Raw genomic sequence first — 14,261 nt, forward strand, 5'->3', positions numbered from 1 at the left:
TCTTGTAATTGTCTTTATATAAAAACTTGTGGTAATTGCTTTTCAGATCTAAAATGTACCAACCATGACGGTGATAATTTTCCTTTTACTATGTCGTGCTTTATTTAGTGAAAACTATATAGAGGTTAACGGTTTAATGATTGATGTGTTTTAAAAGACCCCCGTGGCCCCCTCAAACCTCCTCCCCTCGAAAAAAAAGAAAAAAATAAGAAAAAAAAATTAAAAAAATTAAAATATGGAACATGTGGAACACAGCTACATTCATGATATCGTTTTAGGGTGTGTTTGTATGTGTGCGTCTGTGTATTGATGGCTTTCAAATAAAATGTTTGACAAGAAATTTAGGTTAAATTTCTGGAAGTACTATGAACTGTTTCATGTTGCTGTGATGACACAGAAACTAATCCATAATTGCCTGGTTAAATTGCTCTAATTATTGGACATATATTGTCATGTAATACGTTATCAATGTCAGTCATAATCATGGCACCACTTAGTGTTTAATGGAATGGAATAAATTTTTTACAGTTTTGGTCTTATTTTTTCTTCTTTGCTCAAATGGAATGTTTGCTGATCAAGAAAGTATAAAAGTGCAGATGGAACTCCATGCACTTGTATTTTAATTAGTTATTCTTGGCTTTTGTTAAAGCCACTTCTAAAAAGAATTCTGTTGTTCTGTTGGCTAAGTTTAGACCTATTTTTGGTCTGTCAGTTGCTAAAAATTATTTTGTTAATTACTCAAGTTTTATAGGGGATAATGCTTTAAGTTAAAAAAAGGTGATTTTTTGGTGATTTATTTAATTTTCGGGGGGAGGGGGAAGGGGGAAGGGGGTATCATGAGCTGTCAGGAATCTCATATTAGATTATAAAGTAAGAGCTGATTTGAGACATGCACAAATAATACTGGTTTTTGTCGAGCCTTCGACTTTAGTCGAAAAAGCGAGACATAGCGATTCTACATTCCGTCGGTGTGGTCGGCGGCGGCGTCCACAAATATTCACTCTGTGGTTAAAGTTTTTGAAATTTTAATAACTTTCTTAAACTATCCTGGATTTCTACCAATGTTTGTTTATGATCATAAGATAGTATCCAGAAGTAAATTTTGTAAAAATAAAATTCCATTTTTTCCGTATTTTACTTATAAATGGACTTAGTTTTTCTGCCGGGAAATATTACATTCACTCTGTGGTTAAAGTTTTTAAAATTTTAATAACTTTCTTAAACTATCCTGGGTTTGTACCAAACTTGGACAGAAGCTTGTTTATGATCATAAGATAGTATCTAGAAGTAAATTTTGTAAAAAAATAAATCCATTTTTTCCTTATTTTACTTTTAAATGGACTTAGATTTTCTGCTGGGAAACACCACATTCACTCTGTGGTTAAAGTTTTTAAAATTTTAATAACTTTCTTATACTATTTTGGATTTGTACCAAACTTGGACAGAAGCTTGTTTATGATCAAAAGCTAGTATCTAGAAGGAAATTTTGTAAAAAAATAAATCCATTTTTTCCGTATTTTACTTTTAAATGGACTTAGATTTTCTGCCAGGAAACAACATATTCACTCTGTGGTTAAAGTTTTTAAAATTTTAATAACTTTCTTATACTATTTTGGATTTGTACCAAACTTGGACAGAAGCTTGTTTATGATCAAATGCTAGTATCTAGAAGGAAATTTAGTTTTTTTCCAGTTAACATTACATTCAGTCTACAGTTAAAGTTTTTAAACATTTATTAGATTCATAAACTATCCTGGATTTTACCAAACTTGGACAGAAGCTTCTTACAATCAAAAGATAGTATCAAGAGGAATATTTTTATTGATTTACTTCCTCATTTTTGTTGAGCCTGCGATTAACAGAAAAAGTAGGCGAGACACTGGGTTCCGTGGAACCCTTACGAATTTTTTTGTTAAGTGGTAAAGTATAAGAAAAGCAGTTACTATCAGTTTTATTTCAGAGACTGTATAATTGTTTTTTTAAATGAAACAAAAGCCCAGTTAACACCTACATGCAGACACATTGATTGGAAATTTTTGTTCTGTATTAAATATTAAGTAACAAAATTTTATCTATGATTGAAATTGATCAGTTTAAATGTGAAAACCATGTTGTACATTTTAATGATCTCCTATGGAGTCGTAATTAGATAATATCTAAATTAGCATTAGTATGAACTCATATACAGTTATTCTATGATTCAGAGCTGACATTAAATATTTCATGATACAATGATAAATAAAAATCCATAATTGATGAAATTGTCCTATGATTGACATAGCAATGCTATCACAGACAATACTGTTCGTGTTGACTCAAATATTGCATGATTCTGAACAGGAAAGTTTTGTTAGTCTTAATCCATTAATGACGAAATTATCCACTTTTAGACAAAGTAATGTTTCTACAGACTGTTTTTTTATCCAGGCTTGATCTCTTCCCTGATCCATTATTGACATGTCTTATCCTTGATAGAATCTCAGTCAGTCGTTTCTTTTCCAGCACTTTTCATTAAAGTGGTGAAATAAATTTCGAAACTTTCATGCGATAATTAGCATGTGATTCATGGCTTTGTAAATTCTTTAATGCCTCCTGGATTTGCAATTCATTGAGTTTCTAATTTTCTTAGGTATATTAGCAATAGTTTTAATGTGTTGTAGGATTATATGAGAGATTTATGTTTGAAGGCCAATATGTGTAGTCAGTTACAATCACCTCTTATTATGATTATTTTTTTGTTTATGTTTGTTATTGGGTTGCTGTCTCGTTGACATTTACCCCACATCTCCATATGTTTAAAATGATCAGGTTTTTTTTCCTTCTGGTTTACCCATTTTTTTGTAGAATTACTGTCACTGAGCTGACTTTTTGCAATAAGGCTGCATGCAGGGGCGTTTAATTGCCATGTATATATATATTTACATGTATATGTATATTATTTTTTTATTTTATGGAAAATAATCTGTCAAATTGTTGAAAATTGCTATAAGTATATGATATAGGTTTTTATACGACCTCAAAAATTTTTGCGGTCGTATATTGGTATGACGTTGGCGTAGTCGTCGTCGTCGTCGTCGTCGTCGTCCGAAGACACATTGGTTTTCGCACTCTAACTTTAGTTTAAGTGAATGGATCTCTATGAAATTTTACCATAAGGTTCAATACCACAAAAGGAAGGTTGGGATTGATTTTGGGGGTTATGGTACCAACAGTTAAGGAATTAGGGGCCAAAAAGGGGCCAAAAATAAGCATTTTTGTAACTTTCAGACATAACTTGTGTGTTAGTGAATAGATCTCTCTGACATTGTTCCACAAGGTTCCATATCACACAGGGAATGCTGGGATTGATTTTGGGGGTAATTGCCTCAAAATATTAGGAATTAGGGGCCAAAAAAGGGGCAAAAAACAAGCATTTTTCTAGTTTCATGACAATAACCTGTGTGTAAGTGTATGGATCTTTCTGAAATTGTACTACAAGGCTCCATATCACAAAGGGAAAGCTTGAATTGAGTTTGGGGGTAATTGCCCAAAACGTTTAGGAATAAGGGGCCAAAAAGGGGCCAAAAATAAGCATTTTTCTAGTTTCGAGACAATAACTTGTGTTCAAGTGTATGGATCTCTCTGAAATTGTACCACAAGGTTCCATATCACACAGGGAATGCTTGGATTGATTTTTGGGGTAATTGCCTCAAAATATTAGGAATTAGGGGCCAAAAAAGGGGTAAAAAACAAGCATTTTTCTAGTTTCATGATAATAACTTGTGTGTAAGTGTATGGATCTTTCTAAAATTGTACTACAAGGTTCCATATCAATAAGGGAAAGCTGGAATTGAGTTTGGGGGTAATTGCCCAAAATGTTTAGGAATAAGGGGCCAAAAAGGGGCCAAAAATAAGCATTTTTCTAGTTTCCAGACAATAACTTGTGTTCAAGTGTATGGATCTCTCTGAAATTGTACTGCAAGGTACCATACCACAAAGGGAAGGCTGGGATTGAGTTTGGGGATGATGAATCATAAGGGGGTTCAAAAAATTTGGGGGGGGGATTTTTTTTTTTTTTTTTCGATTTTTTCTTTTTTTTCCTTTTTTTTTTCTTTTAAAATTTTCCATTTTAAGTTGGTTATTTCTCTGTTTTATATTTAAAAGCAAATAATAATGATATGGTAGGAGATACACACCAAACAGGATGTGTAAATTATTATATAATAAGTATTGTGCAATAGCAAGAAATTTTCAATTGCACAGTATTGCACAATAGCAAGAAATCTTCAATTGCACAGTATTGCGCAATAGCAAGAAATCTTCAATTGCACAGTATTGTGCAAGAGCAAGAAATATCCAATAGCACAATATTGCGCAATAGCAAGAAATTGTCAATTGTACAGTATTGCACAATTGCAAGAAATATTCAATTGCACAGTATTGTGCAAAAGAAGATACTTCGTATAAGTTGCTTATTTCTTGACCAATTTCAATGGGGTTTTATTCTTGAATTCTTGGGGTTCTTAAATATGCTGATTCTAACCGTGTATTAAGTTTTTGGATTTTGGGCCCCGTTTTTAAATTGGTCCACATTGAGGTCCAAAGGGTCCAAAATTAAACTTTGTTTGATTTCATCAAAAATTGAATTATTGGGGTTCTTTGATATGCCGAATCTAACTGTGTATTTAGATTCTTAATTTTTGGTTCCGTTTTCAAATTGGTCTACATTAAGGTCCAAAGGGTCCAAAATTAAACTTAGTTTGATTTTAACAAAAATTGAATTCTTAGGGTTCTTTGATATGCTGAATCTAAACATGTATTTAGATTTTTGATTATGGGCCCAGTTTTCAAGTTGGTCCAAATCGGGGTCCAAAATTAAACTTTGTTTGATTTCAACAAAAATTGAATATGTGGGGTTCTTTGATATGCCGAATCTAACCATGTATTTAGATTTTTGATTTTTGGGCCCCATTATCAACTTTGTCCACATTGAGGTCAAAAGGGTCCAAAATTAAACTTTGTTTGATTTCATCAAAAATTGAATTCTTGGGGTTCTTAAATATGCTGATTCTAACCGTGTATTAAGTTTTTGGATTTTGGGCCCCGTTTTTAAATTGGTCCACATTGAGGTATAAAGGGTCCAAAATTAAACTTTGTTTGATTTCATCAAAAATTGAATTATTGGGGTTCTTTGATATGCCGAATCTAACTGTGTATTTAGATTCTTAATTTTTGGTTCCGTTTTCAAATTGGTCTACATTAAGGTCCAAAGGGTCCAAAATTAAACTTAGTTTGATTTTAACAAAAATTGAATTCTTAGGGTTCTTTGATATGCTGAATCTAAACATGTATTTAGATTTTTGATTATGGGCCCAGTTTTCAAGTTGGTCCAAATCGGGGTCCAAAATTAAACTTTGTTTGATTTCAACAAAAATTGAATATATGGGGTTCTTTGATATGCCGAATCTAACCAGGTATTTAGATTTTTGATTTTTGGGCCCCATTATCAACTTTGTCCACATTGAGGTCAAAAGGGTCCAAAATTAAACTTTGTTTGATTTCATCAAAAATTGAATTCTTGGGGTTCTTTGATATGCTGAATCTAACCATGTATTTAGATTTTGGATATTGGACCATAATAGGTGAATGTCCAATTTAAAATTTTTAAGTTCTTAGACCACATTCATTCTGTCAGAAACCTATGCTGTGTCAAATATTTAATCACAATCCAAATTCAGAGCTGTATCAAGCTTGAATGTTGTGTCCATACTTGCCCCAACTGTTCAGGGTTCGACCTCTGCGGTCGTATCAAGCTGCGCCCTGCGGAGCATTTTATTTAGATTTAATTTCCAGTAAGATATAAATATATATATTTAACTTTAGATTTCAACTGTGTGAGTGAAAAAAATATTGGAAATGGACCATACTTCCTTAAAAGATAGTTATTCCTGTGTAAAATTTAAAAAAAACATTGAAAAATCCCAATAATACTTGCAAGACTTAGATAGATTCATTCAAAGGAGTAAACTAATAAGAAAGTACTGTAATGATACAGTTAAGATATTGTACTTTTAACAGAGATTTGACTAATTGGTCTTTATGAAAATGCAAGGAACAATAAATTAATTTGTTGAATTGAAAACTAATGATATTTCCACCCCCAGATTTGGCTAGGAAAATATTGATTTTTGTTTGGATTAAAGCTAGGTAACCAAGATACCTTTAGTTCATGGGAAACTTTGAAAGATGATAAAGGAGATTTGATTTTTTCATGACAGAATTGAACTTTTCTTGGATTGTATTACAGTCTACATCTTTAGCCAATACTACTAATCCTGCTCAAGTCTCTAGCCAATTGATTTGGGTTAAAAAATTTGCCTCAATTTAATTTTGTTTAGTTGAAAATTATCTTAAAAGTCAATTTTCTCATATTTATTGATTATTGTGAAGATGATTTAAGTAAGTACAAACTACTAAGGCAACATTAGGGCCTGGATGAGATTTACAGAAAAGATGATAATCAGCAAAAATAACATAGAATAGAGAAACAAATGCCCAAAAAGTTAAAGAATAGATGATGATGATGATGATAATGATGAGGGATGGCTGCTTAACGTTAAAATTAATATGCATATTCAGGATGAGAATATATTAATGTAATATGAATATTAACCCTGCTTTGTACTAGATGGACACGCTGAGCCAGATTTTTACGTGCTAGTTCACAAGGTAACAGTCGGCAGGAAGACATGTCACCTTACCAGGACACATTATTCTGAATACAAGCTGACCAGTCTTTTCTCTTACTCCTTAATGCCGCGTGCTTAGGGGAGAAGCAGCAAATGCCAGTTTTAAAGTGTTTGGTTTAACCTGGCCGGGGTTCAAACCCACGACCTCCAACACCTGAGGCAAACACGCTACCATGAGACCACCAAGGCAGTTTAAAAAAATAGAGAATTGAAGTAACACCTATCAAGAGCCTACTACAGTGTGGGTAGGCATTTACATCAGTGTAGAATTTCTTTTCCTAATGTATACAAAAGAATCTGGTATTTTTCCTAGTTAAGTAGTTTTTAATATACATATGAAATATCAATTGTTTCCCAGGAAAACAGGTATGCCCTTTCAAGGATATCATGATATTCAAAATTTATTTTACATGTATTACATTTCTGTTTGTACTTGTAGAAATGTTATCTATGCCAAATTTGATGATAAATAACTAAACAGGAGTAAAAATAGTTATTATTACTTAAAACTGGGTCTATTGTTGGTTTGCACTTAATACTAGTTAGGGATGTTTGTGACTGCACTGCCTGTGGTAGTTTCGTATTAAAAGGTTTAGTCTTGGAAGCTAAATATTTCTTTTGTATCAAGTTTCAAACTCTATTATCCTTGATTCTAAGAGTTTTAATAATTTTGACAGATACTTGTCATGCTTGTATAAGTCTGCTATTAATACCATTTATTTCCTTCCTCCTTCCCCTTCCATAAAAATAAAAAAAAATAAAAATAAAAAAATAGAAGTTCATGAAGTTAGAGCAAGTAATTCTTTGAATTTCAGAACTTTTTTTGTTTCCAAAATACCAAATTGAAACATTCTTTGATAGAAGGCAGAAATATAATCAGTTTGATCCAATATGTATGTAAATTTACTTGAGAAATGTTCTAAAAGCCAAAATACAGTCATTTTTAGTCCAGATTATGTGTAATTTTGCATTGTTTGATAACCTTCAAATATTACAATTCTTTTTTGTATAAACTCAGAAATATGATCCTTTTGAATCCAAAATTCAGATATGTATATTCGCATATATTTTTGTTTTCAAAATAATTGTAATCTGATACTTATTTCACATTTGGGACATGTAAACAAACATTTTTTGTTTTGTTTTCACTTTGGTATGCATTGTTAAAAACTTGTTCGACTCACCAAACAATACGATATATTTCCCATCAAATGATGAATGACTTTTAAAATAGAAGTTTGTGTACTTATTTACCCAGCTTCTTATAATGTGTTCTTGACTCCTTTTTTTATATGCCTGTTTACGGGACGTATTATGGTATACCGTTCTCCGTCTGTCCGTCGTCAACATGTTGGACATTAACTCAAAAACGCTTTAACCAATTTGCATAAAACTTTGGTGAATTGTTTATATCTATTGATGTGAGCTTCCTTTCGTTTTTTAGAAATTTTAGATTTAACGTTTCCGAGTTATGGGGTCTTATTCATTAAAAAAAGGGGGATTTTCCAGTTTTCAGACAATAACTCAAGAATGCTTTCACCAACTTGCAAGAAATTGTGGTGAATTGTTTATATCTATTGATATGAGCTCCCTTTCAATTTTTATGTATTTTAGATTTTACGTTTCTGAGTTACAGGGTTTTATTCATAAAAAAAGGGGGATTTTCCAGTTTTCAGACAATAACTCAAGAATGCTTTCACCAACTTGCAAGAAATTGTGGTGAATTGTTTATATCTATTGACATGAGCTCCCTTTCAATTTTTATGTATTTTAGATTTTACGTTTCTGAGTTACAGGGTTTTATTCATAAAAAAAGGGGGATTTTCCAGTTTTCAGACAAAAAATCAAAAATGCTTTCAGCAGTTCTTATGAAACTTTGGTGAATTGTTTGTATCTATTGATGTAAGCTCTATTTAGAATTTTATAAATTTACATTTTACATTTCTGAGTTATGGGGTTTTATTCATTAAAAAAGGGGGGATTTTCCAGTTTTCGGACAATAACTCAAAAATGCTGTCAGCAATTCTCATGAAACTTTGGTGAATTGTTTATATCTATTGATGTAAGCTCCCTTTACATTTTCATAAATTTCTAATATGACATTGAACTTTAATTGTTTATAGTCTGACAACAGATTTACTAAGTATTGTGCAACAGCACAGTGTATTGCATAACAGCAAGAAATCTTTAATTGAATATAAATTCAATTCATATAACCAATTTCAAGTTCTTTGACTACATTATATTCAGAAACCTATAATATGTCAAATATTTAATACAATCCAAATTCAGACCTGTATCAAGCTTGAATATTGTGTCCATTTTTGCCCCAACTGTTCAGGGTTGGACCTCTGTGGGCGTATCCAGCTGCGCTCAGCGAAGCAGTTTATTTTGTCTGTCTTGATACAAGAAGTTGCGTTGATTATTTTAAGATTTTTTTTTTGCATCAACACACCACTAGTTAAACAAAAAACAGAGGTATTATATAATATTTTGCCTAAAAAAAACAAATAATTACAGATGATTGAGTCGCAGAATTTGTTATTCGGCTGAACAATATAATGTAATGTCATTAAGATCAGCAGACTTGTGCAATTTGCTAATTAAATTTGATGATACATAGTCATTTCCCATCGGATTATGTGGTATCCCAGTTGGATTAATTTGGTGATAGAATTCGGTCCAACAGACGTGACATCCTAATTATGATGCATGATGGGTAATCTTATTTGTAGGAGTGCATCCATAAATGAAGATTAATTTACCGTCACTCACAGCTGTGGCAGTCAATATTGAATTACTTCCCTTGTTTTTGTGGATGTTAATTCCATTAATTGTGGATTGAGACTTGACATGGGACTTAATTTGTTTACATTTCTCTTCAGCATTGTTTGAATTCCAGTATTATCAAATTATATCCCTTTCCTTAATGTTATTGCACTTTCGTATGAGTTTTATTTTCATAAATGTTATTGCCATTATAATGAACAGTTTGAAATTAATAATGAAACAAGTAGAATTGCATAATATGTCAGGAGGTGCATTTACAGTGCACATTTACATTGTTATGCATTCTTCAATTTTAAACTTTACAGTATTTCAGCATTTCAACACTCAAATAAAGAGCTGCGCCATGAGCGCATGATACGCCCTTCACCCTTTTAGTTTTTATGATTTTTCAATGAATAAAGTTCCATAACTCTGCAATGTCATATCAGAAATTTATTAAAAGAAAACAATAGGGAGCTTATTTCAATAGATATAAGTCACCATAGTTTCATGAGTTATTGTCTGAAAACTGCAAAAAAACCCACTTTTTTATGAATGAAATTTCCTTACTCAGAAATGTAAAATCTAAAATTTATAAAAATCGAAAGGGAGCTTGTCAATAGATATAAACAATCCAAAGTTTCATGAAAATCGGTGAAAGCATTTTTGAGTTATTGCCTTAAGTGTTGACGACGGGCAGACAACATATAGTATAACATAATACGTCTCTTCTTAGACGGGCGTATAAAAAAAGAGCAATAAGAATTTATTTTAATGAACTTTTACTTTAAAATAATTATTATATTATATGACCTTTTCTTAAACCAGATAACTGGACTTTTTCCCCCTTTTATCTCATAACTTGGCATCCGTTGTCCTTTGTCTTCTGTTAACTTTTACAAAAATCTTCTCCTCAGAAACTACTGGGCCAAATTTAACCAAACTTGGCCAAAATCATCATTAGGGTATCTATTTACAAAATGTGACTGATGACCCCGCAAGCAAACCAACATGGACAACATGGCTAAACATAGAGCATATGGGTAAAATGCAAGGTGTGTCTATTATCTTGAAAACTGCTATGAATAGAGAAAATCTGACAGAGACAAAAATATTGAGAATGTTGAGATTTACCTGCTGTCCGTTTACGTCAAACCTGTCAGATGACTTCTTATAGGATTTATAGCCCTTAAATGTCTTCTTTTGTTTTGTCTTTTATTTTGAAAAGTATAATAAATGCACAGAAGATTTTATTAGGAAAAATGATTAGCAATTAAGTCAAGTCAACATGGGTAAAATCATCAGATGACACCTTATTGGAGTTACTGCTCTTTAATGACTACATTTTTGACTTTTTGCCTTATATCTTAAAAACTGTAATAGATAGAAAGAAACTTTAAAAGCCAGAATGATCAACTAGTCGTTATCTACAGATAAGTCAAACATGATTGAAATTGTCAGTTGATTCTTTAATGAAGTTATTGCCCTGTTAAATGATGTTTTTTGCAATTTTTTGCATTTTTACCTATTATTCTGAAAACTATAATAGATACATTTGTAAAAAGAAACTTGATAGAGCAAACATGATCATCAGGATAAGATCTACAAGTAGGCTTCTAGGCTAAAATCTTTAGTCAAATGGTTATTGGAGTTATTTCCCTTTAAAGATGTTTTACCATTTTTTTGAGTTTTTATACGACCGCAAAAAAATTTTTGTGGTCGTATATTGGTATGACGTTGGCGTCGTCGTCGTCGTCGTCCGGCGTCGTCGTCCGAAGACACATTAGTTTTCGCACTCTAACTTTAGTTTAAGTGAATGGATCTCTATGAAATTTTACCATAAGGTTCAATACCACAAAAGGAAGGTGGGGATTGATTTTGGGGGTTATGGTACCAACAGTTAAGGAATTAGGGGCCAAAAAGGGGCCAAAAATAAGCATTTTCTAGTTTCCAGACAATAACTGTGGAACGGTGTATGGATCTCTCTGAAATTATACTACAAGTTTCCATACCACAAAGGGATGGTTAGGATTTGCTTTGGGGGGTTATTGCTCAACCCGTTTAAGAATTAGGGGGAAAAACAAGGTTGTCCTCATTAATGGACAAATACTTTAGTACAAAACATAATTTAAAGCAGTGTAAGGGAGATAAATCAAATACATCATTGAAATTATCTCCCTTACACTGCTTTTAAATTATGTATAAAGTAATGGTTAATGAACAATTAAGATAATTTAAAACAGTGTAAGGGAGGTAATCCAAAAACAATGTTTTGGTTACTTCCCTTACACTGCTTTAAAAATTATGTTTAAAGAAATGCATATTTATAAAGACCAGTATGGCGCATTAGATTTGTAAAATCTTTGACCACATTTATTTATTTGTTATGACGAATCTAACCGTGTATTTAGATTTTTAATTTTGGGTCCAGTTTTCAAATTGGTCTACATTAAGGTCCAAAGGGTCCAAAATTAAACTTTGTTTGATTTTAACAAAAATTGAATATATGAGGTTCTTTGATATGCTGAATCTAAACATGTATTTAGATTTTTGATTTTTGGCCCAGTTTTCAAGTTGGTCCAAATTGGGGTCCAAAATTAAACTTTGTTTGATTTCAACAAAAATTGAATATATGGGGTTCTTTGATATGCTGAATCTAACCATGTATTTAGATTTTTTATTTGTGGACCCTGCTATCAAATTGGTTCATATTGAGGTCAAAAGGGTCCAAAATTAAACTTTGTTTGATTTCATCAAAAATTGAATTATTGGGGTTCTTTGATATGCCAAATCTAACCGTGTATTGAGATTTTTAATTTTGGGTCCCGTTTTTTAAATTGGTCTACATTAAGGTCCAAAGGGTCCAAAATTAAACTTAGTTTGATTTTAACAAAAATTGGATTCTTGGGGTTCTTTGATATGCTGAATCTAAACATGTGTTTAGATTTTGATTATGTGACCAGTTTTCAAGTTTGTCCAAGTTGGGGTCCAAAATTAAACTTTGTTTGATTTCAACAAAAATTGAATATATGGGGTTCTTAGATATGCTGAATCTAACCATGTATTTTGATTTTGGACATTGGACCATAATAGGTAAATTAAAAAAATTGAAGTACTTAGACCACATTCTTTCTGTGTCAGAAACCTATGCTGTGTCAAATATTTAATCACAATCCAAATTCAGAGCTGTATCAAGCTTGAATGTTGTGTCCATACTTGCCCCAACTGTTCAGGGTTCGACCTCTGCGGTCGTATCAAGCTGCGCCCAGCGAAGCATTTTATTGCCTATTATCTTGAAAATTTAATAGATACAAATGTAGATCTATGAAAAAGCAAAAATGATCAGCAGGACAATATCGACAAATATGTCAACTTGACTGAAATTATCAATTAACTCTTTATAGAGTTATTTCCCTTTCATGATGATTTTTACTAAAAAATGACTATTAAAATGTTTACGATGCAGGTGAGCGACACTGGCTCTTTAGAGCCTCTAGCTCTTTATGACAGTGCCTAAAGCTGCTATTTAGGTCAGTTTGATATTATTATTTTATACATCTGCTCCAAGGGAGGGGGTTAATTCAGCTTTACTTTTGCCCTTTCCTCCATCAGTCTCATGAAATTTGGTATCATTAGTTTTATGTGAGCATGCATGCTGTACATTGTGATGTTTCCACTCCCATTACTCATCAACTTATAGTTCAATAAATACTTTCACCAGGGGTATCTGATTTAGCTCGTAATACAGTGAGCTTTTTTTAATAAGGGTTTGTATATATATATTGGGAAGATGGAGTTCCATTGCACAAATGAAGTTTGAGATATTGTAAATTCAGAAATTATATTGCGATGTTTTTATTAATTTGAAAAATGCGACAGTATCGGGTTCGCAATAATAAAAACTCACATTTCTAATTTCAGTTGTGAATTTCAATCACAAAATTAGATCTCACATTAAAATTTACCAGTAATGGGTGATTTGCAATAATAAATGCACAGATTAATTTTTTGAATTTACAGAAAATAAATCAGGTTACATCATCATGCAGCAATACCAATAAAATGCACTGTTGGACTTTGTTCTGATCATGCAGTATTACCATTGGGTATAGATAATCAGATTTACTTCCTTATTACGGACTGGATTAACGATTCCAACAGTCCTTTGTACTGATTGCTTCTTTCAGAATTGTCATTATGTTTAATGACACAATATTACTTTGTCAGCATAAAACTGAAGTTTGTTTAGCTGGTGTTTTAATATCTGATTCAGACTCCGTGAATTTTTTTTCATTTGAAACATAACATGTTTAAAAAGAAATAAAAACTTGAATCAGTGATTGATAAATTTCTGAGAATTTGAAACTTGATACTGGTGAATAATTCTGGTTGTGATATCAGATTACAGCTCATGTATGTTTGATTATGATATCACTTAGGATTATTTTTTTGTTTTTCTTGCATTGATCTTTTGTTAAACAGCTGCTTGTTGACAGGTGATGTCGGAATATTTTGACCGATAACTATTGTACAGGAAATAAGTATAGCTTATGATGTAAAAGTTGGCGCCTTAGGTAAAAAAAATTGGACCTTATTCATTCTGATTTGTTGTGAAAAGCAATCGCTTTCATACTGCAGGAAGCAATTTTCTGTTATCGATATTTGATATGAATTTTTAGTGTTTAGACAAAACACTGTCAACTGATTCGTTAATGACTTGAAAATAATACTGATGGTTTTATTAAAGCAAGTTACAATTTCAAT

General features: G+C 31.9%; 1 protein-coding gene across 1 annotated transcript in view; it reads left to right on the forward strand.

The window, feature by feature from the left end:
• The window catches only part of LOC127712138 (calcium/calmodulin-dependent protein kinase kinase 1-like), a 99,366-nt gene that overhangs the window by 24,772 nt on the left and 60,333 nt on the right, over window positions 1–14,261 (forward strand). The gene's annotated exons all lie outside the window — the stretch shown is intronic.

The sequence above is a fragment of the Mytilus californianus genome, unplaced genomic scaffold, assembly GCF_021869535.1.
Source record: "Mytilus californianus isolate M0D057914Y unplaced genomic scaffold, xbMytCali1.0.p SCAF_8, whole genome shotgun sequence".
Taxonomy (NCBI): Eukaryota; Metazoa; Mollusca; class Bivalvia; order Mytilida; family Mytilidae; genus Mytilus; species Mytilus californianus.